The sequence below is a fragment of the Alexandromys fortis genome, unplaced genomic scaffold, assembly GCF_014885135.2.
Source record: "Alexandromys fortis isolate MF-2015 unplaced genomic scaffold, M_Fortis_MF-2015_v1.1 scaffold_324, whole genome shotgun sequence".
NCBI lineage: Eukaryota > Metazoa > Chordata > Mammalia > Rodentia > Cricetidae > Alexandromys > Alexandromys fortis.
In genome coordinates, this window is record NW_026068221.1 from 699,124 (window position 1) to 715,075 (window position 15,952).

The window sequence follows — 15,952 nt, forward strand, 5'->3', positions numbered from 1 at the left end:
TCTCTTGGGTATATTCCCAAGAGTGGCATTGCTGGGTCCAGGGGTAGGTTGATCCCGAATTTCCTGAGAAACCGCCACACTGCTTTCCAAAGTGGTTGCACAAGTTTGCATTCCCACCAGCAATGGATGAGGGTACCCCTTTCTCCACAACCTCTCCAGCAAAGGATATCATTGGTGTTTTTGATTTTAGCCATTCTGACCGGTGTAAGATGATATCTCAAAGTTGTTTTGATTTGCATTTCCCTGATCGCTAAGGAGGTTGAGCATAACCTTAAGTGTCTTTTAGCCATTTGAATTTCTTCTGTTGAGAATTCTCTGTTCAGGTCAGTGCCCCATTTTTTAATTGGGTTAATTAGCATTTTAACGTCTAGTTTCTTGAGTTCTCTATATATTTTGGAGATCAGACCTTTGTCTGTTGCGGGGGTGTTGAAGATCTTCTCCCAGTCAGTGGGTTGCCTTTTTGTCTTAGTGACAGTGCCCTTTGCTTTGCAGAAGCTTCTCAGTTTCAGTAGGTCCCATTTATTCACTGTTGCCCTTAATGTCTGTGCTGCTGGGGTTATACATAGGAAGCGATCGCCTGATCACACTATTTTTTTTGTATATTACTTTCTTCCTGGATCATTGTTCTTTCTTCTTTTAAAAATTATCATATTTTAAAGTTGTGTGTATTTGTGTATGTCTGTAAGTGGGTATATGCTTTATGAATGCAGTGCCCTTGGAAGCCAGAAGAGGCTGTCAGATCTCCTAGAGCTAGAGTTAACAGAAGCATCACCTGCTTGATATGGGTGCTTGGAATCAAACTCAGGTCCTCTGGAAGTGCAGTGAGCCATCTCTCCAGTCTGTCACTCTACTTTCTAATTCAAGAACTATAGAAAATCTTTTTTTCTAAGCTCTAGAAAGGAAACAGAACAGAGAAACAAACAACAACAGAGCATAGCTTTGGATGAGTCACTGCCTGCATCCTAGCCTCACCTCTTAGACTAAGCCACATGCAATAACATTGGTGAGGGGAGTTCAGCCTTGGATGCTACTATTTCCTAGTAATATAATCTTTGGCAAATTTCTTAACTTCCTTCATATCCATTAATAATCTTTCAAATGGTTGCTATAATGGCAAAAATCCTGATTAAATTATACTTGAAAATTAAATGAGAAAATGCATTTAAGGGATATAGTAAAATATCTGGCTCTAAGTGCTCAATAAATATTATCCTTTAATATTAATCCTTTAAAGCAAAAAGAACAATTGGCCTCAGGCTAGGAGGGATGTAATGTCTGACCTTAGATAACAAGGTTCTGTGAAGATGCAGTATTCAATTGGTTGCTTTTAATTTTGGTACATGCATATTTGTGTGGGAGTGAGTAAATGTAGATGCCCTGAAATGCAAAAAGGACCCCACAAGGAAAAAAAGATGCATTAAGGGAGACAGATGGAAAGGGTTATGGAGCACATTTGATAGGAAAGTAGAAGGGGAAATACCTTGAGTGGAAGAGTTCAAACACAGATAGTCAGGGAAATGATGGTGAAGCTGGGGAAGAGGAAAGTCAATACAAACTAAGCATGTGTGTAAAACCCATAAGATAGTCTGCCTTTTCATGCTAACGTAAGTAAAAATGGTTGACATATATATTGATGGGATATAATTGAAAAAATACCAGAGTCAAGTGCATAAAAACATTGTGTATTTCATCAATAAATACAACACTTCTTATTACTTGAAGATTACTATAGAGTAAGAATTGATTTAAGGTCACATACAAATTGTTTACTAACAAAAAGGAGAGATGATAGCCTCATTACATATGTTATAATGTGGAGGTCAAATATTAATGCATAATACCAGATAGTCATCTAGTATTGCTCTAGTTACATAAAATACATATGTGTGATTGCTTGTTTGTGTAGGAATGTAACAAATTATGAAAACTGCTTGTCAGTGAATGAGTTTGGAGATTAAGAGTAGTTTTCTTTAAAATACAGGACTGTACATTTTTAAAAAAGATTTGTTTCTTTTTTACATATAGGAATAGTATGTCTGCATGTATGTAGTCCAAAAGAGGGTGGCTGAGCCCCTCCCTGCATTAGGGTTACAGATGACTGTTAGGTGCCATGTAGGTGTTGGGAACAGAATTCAGATCCTCTGCAAAAGGAGCAACTGCTCTTAAGCCCTGAGCAGTCTCTTCAGACTCCTGGTCTGTACTTTTAATATTCCACATAAACAAGAATTACTTAGGAAAAGAAAAGCTTTTTGTTGAGACAGGGTATCACTATATAGCAGCTGGAACAAACTATTCAGATTAGGTTGGTCTTGAACACAGAGACCCTTTCGCCTTTGTTTCCCAAGTGCTGGGAGGGATTAAAGCATGCACCACCATACCCTGCTACCTCTGAAAAAATTAAAATCCTTTTTACTCTTACAATACAAATAATTATAAATTTCAATGAATCAAGAATCACAGCTTGAACTTTCTATTCCATATGTTAACCGTGGCATAGAATTTATTAAACATTATTTTATTGAGAAGCAACACATATAGATCTTTTGTTCTTACTAATGTTTCATGCAGTGAGAAAATTACCGAGGCTTTTGTTCAATACAAAAATGGTCTTTTTTTTTTTTGACCCTGAGAATCTTTGATCTACCCATTCTTCCCTGAGAAATTTATCTTGTAATATGGCAGGTTTTAAGAATTTTGTATTTGAAACACTGGTATAATCACTGTGATTATATATGTAGTTTTGGAAATTTTATGTGATTTTCTAAAGGACAGATTCCTAAAAGAAAAGAAAAAAAAACAGTCAAGGCATATAACGTTGCCAAATAGAGTGAAAATGTTCAGTACCAGTAAGCATAATGGGTGATATTTTTTTCTTTTCCCCAGAGTACTCATATCCCTGAATGTATGAACTTCCTTTTCACAAATTCTCCTCCAAGTATTTTGTCCACCAGGACAATTTGTATAGAACAATGTATGGTGAGGCCTTCAGTTTACAATGCAGTTGGAACAGAAGAATCAAAAAACGTGAGAACTGAGGGTCAGTGAAGCCCAGCTGATGGAGCCTTGAGTAGTGTTTTCTGCTCTGTTTGGGAAAGAAGAGGAAAAGACTTAAGGGGCCAGATGCACTGCAAGGAATGACAAGGTCCAGGGCATGGCTCCTGTGCTCCCCCATCTATGGGTACCATTCTATATTAGGCCCTGGGATTACTACAATTAGTCTTATCACCCTTTAACCTCACAACAGTTCTGAAGGGGTGGTTTTCAGTTCCATTCTATAGATGAGGAAACTGAGTCTCTGAAAGGTGAGGAACTTCATTGAAATTCATAATGTGATCACTCTTAAGAAATATGTTATTATAGGCATTACTGCCAAAAAAATTTTTGCTACTATAATGGTACGATACCTATGACTGAGATATTACGTTTTTTGATGTAATCATGTCTAATCATGTCTTCAAATCTATGAACTATTCTATGTACAGTGAATAGTAATAGCTTGCATACCAGAGCTCTGTGTTCTTACTCAAATACAAAACCTTAGTATTAAGTCCCTTCTTGTCTTATGGTGTGGTAAAGCAGAAAAAATGTTCTTTTCTGAAAATTAGAAGCTATTTTTTCCTTCTCTATAGTAGGTATGTGCCTTTGAGACAGTCATTGCATATCTATCTGCCACATGCTCCTAAGTATGAACAAATGGAATCTACCGTCAGCATCACTTGGAGCCATTCAAAGATCTTTTTCATTGAAAATTGCTCCTTGTTTGACACCCAGTTTCATGTAACTCTGAATCTGTCCTATGTATTCTTTACAGAAGAATGAAAAAGCCTCCACTTATGTTTTGGTCTGGGCAAGAAGCTGTTGTAGTTAGATGGGGTGGTAGAAGTTGCTCTCTTTGGAAGATGCCTGCAGTATGATTGCTAAGTAATGGGATTTTCCCCTTCATTCGTCTACTTAATAGAATCCACATTGCCATATGTGGAGAACTTTTAATGTACAACCCATACATGCAGAAATGCAAAGTGTCAGGCTGTTAGAAATAACTCAAGCAAAACCTTGCAAAGGGTAAGCCTATAAATTACAAGGACTTTTTTCAACAACAAGTAGAAAATAAATGGTTTGGTTGGCCTTTAAAATTATAGCTGAAAAAAGGCCGTGGGAGGACACAAGAAAGGTAAAATTCAAAAGGCTGAAAGTTTAGACTTTCCCCCTTTATTTTCTTTTGTACTATTATTTGAATGATCAAGCACTACTTATTCTGTTACAAGCTAACAAGTCATTGGTGAAGTAAATTGTAAAAGACTCTTTGTTGCTGCTTCTTAGTCATGATGGACTCATACATACAATTGCTGGTCATATGTCTTGATGCACAGACATGGAGCACTGTGTTTGTCTTCTATTTACTTGGTTAAATGGGCTAAAGGGAGATGTTTTTCAATACACACCTCCAGAAAGAGAGATAGATCAGAGCATTAGATGGGAAAGATAAATGGGAAAGCTTAGTTTCAATGTCAAATATCAAATAACCTGAGTTTTCTTACGCACAGGTTCTATTACCTTTGCTAAGGCACTGTTTCCAAGCATTCTCTTAGAATCTGTTAATTAATTTTATAGATGTGTTTTGTCTTTTGGTATCTATAGGGGATTTGTTCTTGCTTACTTTAAATAATCGTTAGGTTATGTATGATACTTGGTGTAATGCAAATAAGATGTAAATAGTTGATGTACTGCGTAGTTAACGGACTAGCAAGAAGAAGTCTGAATGTGCTTAACAAGGAAACTATTTTATTTTGAATTTTTTTCCATCGGTGGTGGTTAAGTTTGTGGAATCTGTAGACAGAAGGCTGACTGCATACTTCAGAATTAGCTGGTGAATATTTTAACTCTTGTCTTAGGGGCTACTGCAATGCCAGTTTTTATAACCACTTCATTTGCAAGGTACTTAAGGTGCATTTTATTTCTCCAATTTTCATTGTAGAATCCCATCCATTAAATCAAGCTTGTTAGTCTTGTTTTTCAAACCTTTTGTATCTTTACTGATTTTTTTCTTGCCTACTTGATCTATCAATTACTGAGAGAGGAATGTTAAGAACTCTTACTGTAATGGTACCTTTGTCAATTTCTTTTTGTAATTTGTTGATTTTTTTTGCTGTAGATTTTGAAGCTGTGTTTTTAGGAGGCATAAAAGCATAAAACTGAGATACTTTTTTAGAGAATTACACCTTCTAGCCTTCTGTTCTGAGTCACATTATCCTTAATAATGTCTTTTGCCTTAAAGGCCATTTTTTCTGATAAAAATATACACCTACAGTAGATTTCCACAAATTTTCCCAGCACGTCTTTTTCTGTCTCTTTACTTTAAACATTTCTATGCTGCTATATTGCAGTTGTAAATCTTGCTTACTACATATATATGGATTTTTCTCTCTGTGTTGCTGAATTTGAGTTGAGATGCTTGAAAATTGCATGTAACTGTACTTAAAAAGTCAATTATGCACTGCTTTCAAAAAAACCTCGATAGCGTATATTTCATAGATAGCATAATTTCTGACGCATTTGAATTCTTTTTGCCATCTTGCAATTTTATTTTATGCTTTTTTGGTAAATCTTCTGGTTTTTACCTTTCCATCATTTTTATGAGTTTTCTTTCTCTTTTGAATCCTTTATAATACTTCTGTTTCTCTAGAATGTTAATTTTCTAATATTTTAATCATTATCAGTAAGAATTTGTGTCACCACATGTTTTATTTATATTAAAAGTCATGAAAAGTAGTTTTATTAATTATTTTTGTTGTAGAATATTCATCATAAATAGTGGTGGCTTTCATAAAGAAATTTCCATTCAAGTACATCATGTACACCATACTCTTTTAGTCTCTCTTCCTTCCCCTCCTGCCTCTCTCCTTCCCTTACTCAAATAAAAGTGACGTCCTGCTTTTCTGTTATATATAAAATTTACTTTGTACATACTTATGTAAGATCTAGGATCTACACATGACAGAAATAAGCAATATTTGCATTTTTCAGCTTGTTATATTTCACTTAATGTCATTTCCAGTTGCTTCAGTTTTCCTGCAAATGACAGAATATCATTCTTCATGGTCAAATAGAACTTCATTGTGTATACATATGACATTTTCTTTACCTATTCCTCTATTGGCAGTCACTTAAGCTGATTCCACAAGTTGACTACTACAGATACTGCTATAATAAACACTGTCACGGCTCTACCTCGTCCAGCAAGGATGACGGGACCACCGGAGCTCTTCTTGCAGCAGCTTTCAGGACTTTATTTACCTTTATTTACAGCAATTTATCTCTATCTCCTTCTCCTTCTCTTTCTCTCTCCCTCCTCTCTCCCCGGGCAAGCCTCTCCCAGCCCTTAAGTAGGCATGGGCTGCCAACCCTGAACTGCCAGGTGGGCACTGCCCATAGGTTCACGCATATGCAGGCAGCTGATAATCATTGCGTGATCATAGCATAGGTCAGGCTTTAGCCATCTCAGGAGTTGATTATACATCTCCATCAGGTGTGACACCACACAGCTCGCTACAAAACACGACTGTGCAAACATTGTGTGGTATGCTGACATATTTTTTGGACATATACTCACAAGAATGAATGCTGAATCATGTAGCAGTTCTAATTTCAGTGTTTATAGGCGCTTCCATGCCGATTTCCATGGTGGCTGGACTAATTTACATTCTGAACACCCATGTGTGTTCCCTTCCCCCTTTCCCCCTACACAAGAATTCTCTCTTGTTTTCTTAGTGATAGATAGGCTGACTAGGGTGAGTTGGAATCTTTATGTAGTTTTAGTTTGAGTGTGCTCAACATTTCTTCATATGCTATTTGGCAATTCTTCATCTTTTGATAATTATTTGCTCATCTAATTAGTCTACTTGTTAATTTTTATCCTTCTGCATACACTGTAGATATTAATTTATTCTGTATCGGTAGCAAAGAATTTACCCAATTCTGTAGTTTGGACTTGGCTCTGCTAATTGTTCTACTCCGTATGCAGAAACTTTTCAACTATATGCAATCCCATATGCCAATTCTTGTTATTACTTTTCAAATTATTGGACTATTTTAGAAAGCCCTTGCTTTCACCTATATCTTGAGTTTTTCCTGTATGTTTTCTTTCTTAACAATTTTAAAGCTTAAAATCTTACATTAAAGTCTTTGACTCATTTTAATTACTTTTTGTATAAAGTGAGAAGATGTTTTCTCCATATTTGTTTTATAACTTTGTGAAAGAAAATGAGGTAGGTGGCTGTAGTTAGGTGGGCTTGGTTTTAGTTCTCTACATTATTCTATTGGCCTAAATGTCCCTTGTTGTGTCATTCATTACCTTTGTTGCTATGAGTCTGTAGTACATTTGAAGATCAGATATTTTTATACCTCCAGCATCGGTCTTTCTATGAAAAATCCCTTTGACTATTTGGAGTCTTTTGTTTGTCAAAATGAATTCTAGGATTGTTTTTTTCTAGTTCTATGAACCATGGCATAGATATTTTGCTTGGTGTTGGGATGAACTTGTACATCATTTTAATATGATAGCCATTTTCAAAATACTAATTTTGCCAATTCTTGGGCATGGGAGGTCTTCTCATATTTTACTGTATTCTTCAATTTTTCTTTTGAGTGTTTTAGAGTTTTTATTATAGAAGTCTTTTATCAACTTGGTTAAGTCTATTCCTAGTATTTTATTTGTCTTGAGGCTGTTGTGAATGACATCACTTTCTTGATTTTTTTTACAGCAGGTTTATTATTGGAATATAGGGAAGGTACTAATTTTTTAATTTTAGTTTTGCACACTTAGAGAATTTGCACAGTGGTGAAAGGAAATGACCAGACGTGAACATTTTGCCTTAGCTATTTTTAAATGCTTCCTGTGGTTTCTGATAAGTATTCTCCTGTGTGTTGTGGCAGACTCTTCAACTCTGAATCGGTCTTAAATGTGCCGCATGTTTCGACATCCAGGCTTTTGGGATATATAGGTTTGAGAAGCTGGCAAACCTCTACTACAACAGAGACATAACTATTCTGTCGCAAGTCAAGTTCTGTTGTGTTCTCTTGCTGCCAGTTACCAACATCCCCTAGTCTGGCAGCCTCATCTTGCTTTTGCCCCTAGAGTTTGGAATTCTCCTTATTTATTTATTTTATTTGACAATTTCACATGCATAGATATAATGAGTTTTTGTCATTTTCTCCCTGTCTCATACACTTCTGTCTTCTGCTGATATGCTTTTTCTTCCCTCTGTGATACTTTTAGTTGTCAATTTTATACAATCAAGAACCACCTGGAATGTGAGCCTCCATGAGAGATTGTCTAGATTAGTCTGTGGGAGTGACTGTGAAGAGGTGACTTTACTACATTAATTCAAGCAGAAAGAACTGTCTATTGTGGGTGCCACCATTCCCTAGGCAGGTGATCATAGCCTGTAGGAGAGTAGAAAAAGTGAGCTGAGTATTAGCTGCATGAATTAACCCATTGTGCTCTGATATAAACTGTGCATGTAATGTGACCAGCTGATTCAGTTCCTATTGCCTTGACTTTCCTGCCAAAATGGAATAGACTCTCAAATTGTGCACCGAATAAGCCCTTTCTCCCTTGCTGTCAGGATACTTTATCATAAGCGCAGGAGAAGAAAGCAATATACCCTCCTGTCTTATTTTTGTGACCTCCTGAGTTTACTTTACTTGGCTTACATGAGGATGAGTGGGACATTATTTACAAGAGCATGAGCAATTTACTAATGGCTATGCCATTGAAGAAAATGACAGTTTCTCCTCCAGCATCCATTTATTGTCTCATGAACCACTCTCCATCTTTGATGAAATGATACCAGTCCTCTCAGAGAAGGAATTCCTTACAAAGAAAAGCATGTCCCCAATGAAATGTAGAATGTAATGCAATATGATTTACAATGGTAGAAAATAAAAAGTTTCCCAAAACATTACGATACATTGAAAATAGTAGAGTTTCTAAGCATCAGAAAGGAGATCCAAAAATTAGCCGTGTTTGTCACTGGACTGTGGAATTGCTGGTTATTTGCATTAACTCCTCCATTTCTGAAAATCTTTTCAATGTTGTTTAAACTTAAAGTCAACATCTATTATTATTAAGAAACAAAGACCATTAAAGTATATCTCACAATCAAGGCCACACAGAGTGAAGCAGCGGGAAGATTGAAGATTTTAGAATCAGAAATTTGGCATTTGGTCTGGGCTTTGCCAACAACTGAGAGCTTGCTTTTCCATCTAAGAAATTCCTTTTCTCACGGAGTCTTTGGTGGGCTTTGATTAAATATAAAACATCTTTGAGATTACAGAGATGACTTAAGTCATGCTTTGATGTAAAACTATCCCTGTCTGTCTGTTATCTATCTTCTGTCTTATGTGTTTATTCTGTGAAGAGAAAAGCAGAATGCTGGTATTGCCGTGAGTGAAAGGAAGCAAAGGTTACATCATTTTGACTGTACCTCAGTGTCTTGTTGCACCTGCTGCTAGTTAGGAAGTACATGGAGGACTTAAGATCTTTTCTTTGTTTTTTTTTAAACACACAAATACTTTATTAATGCAATATACACAAACTATAAATGAATAAGAAGTTAAAATATCTGTATCGTAACAAACAGGTTCAACATTCAGGGTGGAGAGAAGGCTGGAGGGAGACTGCAATGCAGCGGATTCCCTTGGTACAAAGGATGTCTTCAGAGGTGAAAAGGGTCCAGGTGCAGCAGCTTCTCAGCCTCTCTCAGGCTCATGAGAGGCACTTCATTCAAGGGGAGATGTGCAATCTGGCGCTCTTCAGGCAAGTCAAAACTCTCAAAATTCAGTATAATTGTAACAGCTCTTGAAGTCTCTTTTGCTCCCGGGGTTCATTTTGAGGACAGTCTCTGGCCAGCCAGCATTTCCTTTTCTTAAAATCTTTTCTTATTTTTTAATGCTTTCCCTCTCTTCACAAAATTCCATCTTTTGGAAATGATTTTCAGAGTATCTGCTACAAACGAAAAGTGTTTCGCGTGCTCAAGCTTGGGATTCTTGCTCTAGACAGTTAAGATGAGCTTTGCCCTGCCAAACTGTCTGCTGCAAAGAAGAGAGATTAGCATTTCAGTCTCCCACGGAATCTTCCAGAGAAGAGAAGGCATCACCCCACAGTCCTTGTCACTTCCCACAGCTTCCCTGACAAACATTCCCAGCTGTCTTGTATGGACTAAATCTGGACTTCCATTGCTTCCTTGATCTGTGGCCCAGTAATCCCTCTCCCAAGTAGAAGAGCCAGAGCAAAGGACTAATCTTCAGTACTTGAAAGCTTCAGAATCTTCCATTGTGTGAGGCCACAGGCACGAGGAATTATGAGCTGCCATTCGCTGAACTCTTTTCAGACAAAAATATTTGTCTCAAAGCAGTGAAGCTAGTGCAGCTACTATTAGAGCCTCAAAGTTCCTAGGGTCATTGGAGTGATGTCCCACAGGAAGTGATGTTTCAGCTGAGACTGAGGACTAAGAATTTCAGTTAAGGAAGAGTGGAAGGAGGAGCTATTCAGAGATGTTAGCCAGACGCAGCAGGCAGGAAATGCTCTATGACCCGGTTCATCCTTGGGGAAATCCTGTGCGAAACGCCACTACTCTGCAGTTGGGCATGCCTAGAAAGACTTCTGTCAAGTTTCACAGGACAATTGTAGAAAAGGCCCTAACTCATTCTCTGCTCTGCTCTGACCTCAAGCCAGCCTTCACAACAGAGTGTTACCCTTGTCACCAGGACTTACATCTGTGATTAGAGAAAAGAAGAAAATCCTTAAATAAAAATTTCACCACCATTTTGTTTTACACATTCTCTCACATCTTGTAATGCAAGTAACTCTCAATACGGCATTTCTTTCATTCTCATAAATACTATTTTTTTTTTTTTATTGAAGAAAGGCAGAAGTTGGAGATCAGTACCATCTAGTGACCACATCTGGAATAACTACTGTTTCATCATTTAGCAGAAAACTTTAGGAAATACCATCTTCCCACCAATAGAAGGGTTGTTTTGGAAATTTCTATGGTAAATGAAGTGACTCAGAGTCTATAGACATTAAATTATTTTAAACTGTGTCCTGGGAAGTTTTCCATGATAATGCGAGACTCTGTGTTGAGAAATTTGAGTACATGCGAGATAGCTAGCCAATCAGTGAGACACATACATAAATGTCTGAATCTAAATAAAGACTTCTAAAATTTTCTTGTCCCAGGGAAGGAACCAGCACAGGTACAAACTAGACCCTCTGAATGTGGGTGACAGTGGTAAGGATGGGGCAGACTGAGGGGCCACTGGCTGTGGCACCAGGATTTGCCCCTGCTGCTTCTACTGATTTTTTTGGAACCCATTCTCTTTGGAAGGATACCTTGTTCAGCCTGGATATAGTAGAGAGGGCTTGGACCTTTCTCAAAGCAATGTGTTTTACCCTCTCTAAGGAGTGGATGTGGGTGGGGTAGGGAGAAGGTGAAGGGAATGGGAGGAGGAGAGAGAGTGGGAACTGGGATTGGTATGCAAAAATGAAAAAAAGATAGCTTGTTTTCTTATTTTTAAAGAAAAGAAAAAATATTAAAAAATAAAATTTCCTTGTCCCTTCAAAAGCTATGTGTATGTATGTTGCAGAATATCTGTTTAGCTATGCAAAGATGTTTTATTAACTATGTAAAGATGTTTTGCATATTTTCTTAACTATGTAAAGATGTATTGCATTTGTTTATGTTGTGGAATATTCATTTAACTATGAAAAGATGTGTTGAATTTGTTTAATTATGTAAAAATGCGTTACTGTTTTACCTTGCCTGCCTAAGACACCTGATTGGTCTAATAAAATGCTGAACAACAAAAGCAAGGGAGGAGGTATCAGCGGGACTTCCAGGCAGGAAGTGTAAGTAGGAGGAACAATTTGGGCTCGGAAAAGAAAAGGAGACACCAGGGAGACACCAGGGAGACACCAGGGACCAGCCAGCCAGACATGAAAGAAGTAGGAAAGCAGAATGAAGGAAAGGTAAAAAGTCACGTGGTAGAATGTAGATTTAAAAGGGGCTAATTTAAGATATAAGAAATAGTTAGGAACAAGCCTCAGCTATAGGTTGAGCCTCTATAATTAATACAAGTCTCCCTGTCATTTGGGAGCTGACTGGCAGGATAGAGAAAGACTTGTTGCAGGGAAGTGTGTATGGTTGTCATTTTTAGAATCAAGTATGGAAAGTAAAATTTCCAAGAGTGATAAGAAGGAGAAAGAAGTTAGCATAGAGGGAGTGTTGTATAATAAGAATGAGATGTTAAAATCTTTCAGGAAAGGGAGTTTGTCTTTAAAACTTTCAGTTCTATGTGCTGGTCTGTCTCTGCGATTTCACCATTTGAAAATACTTATTGATTTGACTTCATGTGTGTGTGTGCACACGCATGAGTGTGCCACTGTGTTCAGGTGGAGGTGAGAGTTCTCTCCTTTCACCATCCCTAGAAATCAAACTGAGGTCATTGGTCTTGGCTACAAGTGCCTTTACTCATTGGACCATGTCAATAACCTGATTTCACCCTTTATTCCAGCATTACAGAAACAATTTCCACATGTTAGAGAAAGAAATGTCAATTATGTGTTTACTTGATAGAAGCTTGAAATTTAGATACAAGATCAATCAGAAATCACAGGGCTTTCATTCAGTCAGTTCCCTGGTGCTGGCCTCTGCGCTAGCGTATAATCTCTGTGCAGAGACCGGTTTTTCCTCAGTGTCACCGCAGTCAGGAAGAACTTGATTGGTTGCATTCACTTAAAAAGTTCACATCACTCCTGGGCATTCCCTGCCCCTCCCTCTTCCGTGCTTTATATTTTCTATGATTAAAGTGACATAGTTTTCACTCTTTATCCATGCACTGCTCACAATGCTTCCCATGTACTAATATATTTATTTCTTTATGTGACCATTAAGAAAGATACGGTATTATTGCTGTTATCACGGTTATTAGCTTTATCTTAGAGATGAGGAATGGGAAGCAATGAGAGGTAAGTGGAAGCTTTGTTTTTTTTTATCATATGCTATTTTAAAGCACTGCTTCACTTTCAGCTGATACACAATAATAATTATGCATGTTTTGGGGCAAAATGTGATACTTGAAACATACTTTTTAAAGGATAAATTGACTTAGCATATCCGTCACTCAAACATTCATTTCTTTGTCACAAAAGCATTTTGAATCCTGTCTTCTAGTTATTTTGAAATATGCACAACAATATTATTAACTACAGTATTGTAATTGTCCGTCTATAGTTCAGAACGCCAGTATTATTCCTCCTGAGTGTTGTTCTGCAACCATTGCTCATTGTTCTCCTCACCAGTATCTGCTGCCTCTGCACACAAGCCTCTGATTGCCACTCTCAATGTCTACAGATCAGTTTTTTTAGATTCCTCAGAGGTGTGAGCTCATAAGGCATTTGTCTTTCTGAGCTTTGATTATAATTTCATACACGTAAACTCTGCTTTATTAAAAAAATAAATATTTGACCTATAATTCTACCTCTGGGTATATACAGAGAGTTGAAAACAGTTTTTTAAGCCAAAGGTTGTTCATGAATATTTATACAACATTATTCATAATTTCAGTCGGCAGGTGGAAACAACCAAATGTCAAGCAGTAGATAAATATACAAACAAACCGTGATATAGCTGCACGGTAGAATGTGATTCAACTATAAAATTACTAATGTATACTGTACCATGGTGAAGTACTGGAACTATTATTGCACGGTTTTGTTGATCTGAAATGTCCTCAGTGAATATAGGGAGAGGGAATGGAGAGGTGACTCTGTCATTAAGAGCACTGGCTGCTACTCCAGAGGACCCAGGTTCAATGTACAGCTCCCATATAGCAGCTCACAACCGTTTCTAACTCCAGGCTCAGGGAATCTGATGCCTTCTTCTGGCCTCTGGGCACCGGGAATGTGCATGGTGTACAGGCATATATGCAGGCAAGACATTCATATGCATAAAATAAATATTTTAAATAGACATAGAATAGATAAGTGCCTGCTTCTGTTTGTAGGGGAGGATGCAAGAGACAGTTGAAAGGCGAGTGTCTCCTTATGATCAACAAAGGGTTAAAAATTAACTGTGTAGTTGTGGTTGCACACCTATGCGACTTTATCAAAGCCTGATTTCTTACACTTTAAAGAGGTGTATTACAACATACATAAAATGTATGGTTGTAAATTGTATATCAATAAATGGTTACAAAATACATTTTTTGAGAAAAAAAATCTAGTTTTAATTCCTGACATCTTAGGAGTTCTTGGGCCCACCATGATAAGGTTTTCAAACTGATCCCCAGGGATGCTATAGTAGGCCAAGGATTTTTATTCATTTTGTTTGCCATTACACCTGGCATTTAGTAGACAGTACATTCCCATGAGGAACTCTTCAGTATTTTTCTTTTTTTTTTTAAAAAAAAAAAAGTAGCCAGGAGAATGGAAGCTTTAGGGAGACGTAAATTTCATCTGTTTTCTTCAATGTTGTTTTCTGCTGATCTTGAGCTGTGTCTAGCACAATAAAGGCACTCAGTGAGTATTTGTAACATGAAGGCACTGTTTCTTCCGTCTCACGTTCAATGGAAACTAGTGTGTTCAGTATTCATCCACATGGAAAACAGAGGGAGAGAAAAATACATGAAAATAAAGCGACTGGCGATGAATATAAGCGGAATATTCAAAGATGAAAAAATGGCAATTTTGTGTAAAGTCTTTCAAACCTCCTAACGATTAAAGGGATTGAAGGAAGGGATATAGGGTTCATTCCATTCACTGAAACTAAACTCCCATCACCACATTAAGAGATTCAGCTTATGCCTCACCTGCAGACAGTCGCACACAGAGAAATAAAGACAATTAGGAGAATTAAGGGTATTCATGCATTATGAAGGGGGAGGTGAATTAATAGCAGTCCAGGTGACTGTTTAAACAAGTCCAGAGCAGTAACAATACCAATAGATATGTGAACATGGAAGGTATCAATTTCAAGTGACCTCAACCCCAGACAAAGAATTCTAGGGCACTAAAAAATGCTGAGAGTGGGAGGAATAGTATTATGCAGGGAAGAGTCTCCAAACTGATTATCCAATACCACATATGGTCAGCCCTGAAAACATACATACAAGAAACATCATATGGACTAAGTAGGTTATATTTACATACTTAGGAATGTATACATGTATATGTAAAAACAGTCAAAGAAATAGAGGCCATGGACTTGAGAGAACACAGGGAATGGTATATGGGAAGGGTTGGATAGAGGCAAGGGAAGGAATGCTATAATTTTTTTATTTTTTATTATGTATTTATTTATTAAAGATTTCTGCCTCCTCCCTGCCACTGCCTCCCATTTTCCTCCCCCTCCCCCTCTCCCAGTCAAGTCCCCCACCCTCATCAGCCCAAAGAGCAATCAGGGTTCCCTGCCCTGTGGGAAGTCCAAGGACCACCCACCTCCATCCAGGTCTAGTAAGGTGAGCATCCAAACTGCCTAGGCTCCCACCAAGCCAATACGTGCAGTAGGATCGAAACCCAGTGCCTTAGCCGGGCGGTGGTGGTGCACGCCTTTAATCCCAGCACTCGGGAAGCAGAGACAGGCGGATTTCTGTGAGTTAGAGGCCAGCCCGGTCTACAAGAGCTAGTTCCAGGACAGGCTCCAAAGCCACAGAGAAACCCTGTCTCGAAAAACAGTGCCATTGTTCTTGAGTTCTCAGTAGTCCTCATTGTCTGCTATGTTCAGCGAGTCCGGTTTTATCCCAGGCTTTTTCAGACCCAGGCCAGCTGGCCTTGGTGAGTTCCTGATCGGACATCCCCATTGTCTCAGTGTGTGGGTGCACCCCTCGCGGTCCTGAGTTCCTTGCTTGTGCTCTCTCTCCTTCTGCTCCTGATTTGGACCTTGATATGCTA